The 3,199-nt window shown below is 44.0% G+C and overlaps 1 long non-coding RNA gene across 1 annotated transcript; it reads right to left on the reverse strand.

Annotated features, from left to right (window-relative positions):
- Window positions 1-89: 89 nt before the first annotated feature.
- On the reverse strand, window positions 90-521 carry LOC119408975. Its single transcript, XR_005186754.1, has 3 exons — window positions 465-521; window positions 332-384; window positions 90-219 (listed from the first exon to the last, which is right to left on the reverse strand). It is a non-coding gene; the product is annotated as an uncharacterized LOC119408975 (long non-coding RNA).
- Between the last annotated feature and the right edge of the window lie 2,678 nt (window positions 522-3,199).

Below are 3,199 nucleotides of genomic sequence, written 5' to 3' on the forward strand. Positions count from 1 at the left end.
TAGGCACAAAACTAGCCCTTGAAGGATAGTCTGCTTGAGGACTAGAGTCCACACTGCCTGATGCAGCGTCTGTATGAACCAATTGGGAGAAACTGGGAGCTTGTCCAATCATCTGTACTGGCCTGGAGACATAAGACTTGGGTGTATGGCGGCCGTTGGCTCCACCCCGGTGAGAACTAGGATGGGCACCACTGCTGCTCTCATCTTGGGATACCGAGTCTTGTTAGAGAGGGTAAGACATGGGGTTGGGGCAAAAAAATAAAATTATACATATGCATACATATGAGTTATAAAAATCTTGTCAAGTCTTGTTGACGGTAGAAAAACCCACCTTTAGTTGGGAAGCCATGTGTACTCATAATTTGCAAGGCACAAAGGGAAACCCTAAAGTCAAAACACAAAGTTTAAGTAAATATGTTTTATCCTCTAAACACAACTACTGTACCTGCAACTATGAACTGTACCTTAGAAAACCCACAGCAGTCACCATAGTGAAACTCAGTCATAGTTAAGACAATGGTGAGAGTTTTTAAATGTTGGAGAGGACACGTCCTAACCTGTGCTTGATGAGTTAATGACACACAGCTGTTGCCCTTTGACTCTGGAAAAGAAGAAGGCTTCAGTGGTTGTGAATGGGGGGGGGAAGAGAAACAAAACAAAACTGTTTTCAAAGGATTAAACCTTTCAGGCTGGGAGGCCCAGTGACTTGACTAGATCTACTTGTGACTTAAAAATTACTCACAGGAATGGAAAGAGCTTTACACAGATGTGTGTAACAAATGTTTGTGTAGCTAATCCGTTCTGAATCATTCATTTCTGCCCTCCAACACCAAAGAAACTTTAGATATTGTGAAGATGTATTTTGGTTTTGCTGATATCCAAGGCTTACTGCCTCATTGTGCATATTTTAAAGAATGGCTTAGCTTCTACTGTGCTTAATATAACTTTACATCAACAGTACTGTTTCCCCATACTTGCTTTGCTAAAATAACAAGTAAATATCTCTCCCTGCCTTGACATGACCAAAAATCCAAACCAAAAGAGCATTTAAACGTTTGATTTTCATTTTGTATGTCACCAAGCTGAAGGAGTCCTCTTGGGCCTTCTTGGCTGGACTTTGGAGGCAGCTGATGGGTATCGGCAGTCCACGCAGACTGCAGCCCTGACTGCTCCTCAGGCTAAAGCTCAGATATGGGAGGAGTTTGGTGAGGCCTGAGATAGACACGCTTGATTGGCTCTGAAGAGATTCTGGCAAACAATCAGGCAGCTGAGGTAGGGAAAGCAGTATTTTACCCACTGTGTTTAGTGAGGGTGGGGTGCTGTTGACTTCTAGTGATGCTATTGGGTGGTGGAAGGCATATTTCTCAAATCTTCTCAATTGCCTCAGCATGTCTTCCATGGAGGAAGCAAAGTTGGGGGCCTTGGGAGTTTGTGGTTTGTCCATTCGTAACCAGAACTGAGGTAGCAGGGGTAGTTACAAAGCTCAGTGGTGGCAGGGTTCTGGGGGTGAATGGGATCTGCCTTGAGTTCCTCAAGGCCCTGGTGTTGCTGGGCTGTTGCAGTTGGCACGCCCTTGCAACATCTTGTTGACATCAGTGACAGTGCCACTGGATTGGCAAACAGGTTTGGTGGTTCTCTTCTTCAAAAAGAGGGACCAGAGAGTGTGTTCCAATTACATGGGGGCTTCACTCTCCTTAGCCTTCCTGATAAAGTCTATTCAGAAGTGCTGGACAAGAGAGTCTGATCGATGATTGAACCTCAGATTCAGGAGGAACAATCAATCAATCAATCAACCTTTATTTATACAGGTAAATCCCATTGAGCCTCGAGGACTCATTTACAAGAGAGACCTGATTTCAACAAAGAAAGATGACAACAATGGACAACAGCAACAACAATAAGCAGTTATAAAAACTCATACTACAGTTTTTTTTTTTTTTTTTTTTTTTTAACAAATAGGATGGCTAAAAGGAAAAAGGTAACAAAACAAAAAACAGCTAGATTCCAAGACAAATGTGGGTTCTGTCCTAACCTTGGAATGTCGGACCAAATGTTTATCCTCACTCAGGTCCTTGAAGGGTCATTGGAGCTTGCTCAATAAATCTACATAAGTTTTGTGGACTTGGTGAAGGCATTCAATTGTGTTTCTTGAGATAGATTGTGGGGGTTGGTCGCAGGGAGTCCAATTCATGACCTCAGGATTCTGTCTGCTATTTGCAAATGATGTGGCATCCTTGGCATCATTATGCCATGATCTCCAGCTCGCATTAGAGTGGGTCACAGCCGAGTGTGGACCAGCTGGGGCGAGGAACAGCACCTCCAAGCTGAGTCCATACTCCTCAATTGGAAAATGGCTGATTGTCCTCTCTGGGTTGGAAGTGAGGTGCTGCTTCAAGTGGAGGAGTTCAAGTATCTGGGTTTTGTTCACAGGTAAGGAAATAAAGGAGCATAGGATTGACATCTTCCCCAGCGTTGCATCCTCTGCGCTGGCCTGTTTTGGTGAAAAAGGCGCTACAAAGTATGAAGGTTTCTGTTTATTAGTGTCTGTGTTACTATCCTCACCTATGCTCACAATTTTTGGGTAGTGACCTAAAGAATGAAATTGCGAATACAAGCAATCAAAATTAGTTGTCTCCACAGGGTGGCTGAACTCTCCCTTAGAAATAGGGTGGGAAGTTATCCGGGAAAAATTCGGAATAAACCCGTTGCTTCTCCACATTGAGAGGAGCCAGTTGAAGTGGTTGGAGCATTTGGTAAAGGAAAAAAAAAAAAGAAACTGTCCAGATGACCTGACTGAAAATTGTTGGATTGTGTACCTGGATTATTGAGCATGGACTTTTTTGGTATTTTTATTCTTGTCAACCATTTTACAGAGGACCTTTAAGTTTCAATATATTATTGAAATATAATGTCAAGGGGGGAGTGGTGGCACAGAGGTTAGAGAAGGTGATAGGAAGGTCACCAGTTTGACGCCCGGATCTACAACATCAAAATGTGGGTAGGAAAGGTGAAGCACCCACTTCTGCCTCCATCCTCGTTTGCCCCACACTGGGCCCCTGAGCAAGGCCCTTAACTCCCATCATCTGCTCCCCCAGGCACCTTAGATGGCAGCTCTCTGCTCCACACAGAGGGCTGTGGTAGCTCGGTGGTCTGTGGTTGTGTCAGGAAGGGCATCTGCCATAAAAACAATTGTCAAGTC

The sequence above is a fragment of the Nematolebias whitei genome, chromosome 4, assembly GCF_014905685.2.
Source record: "Nematolebias whitei isolate Nwh7 chromosome 4, NemWhi1, whole genome shotgun sequence".
NCBI classification, from domain to species: domain Eukaryota; kingdom Metazoa; phylum Chordata; class Actinopteri; order Cyprinodontiformes; family Rivulidae; genus Nematolebias; species Nematolebias whitei.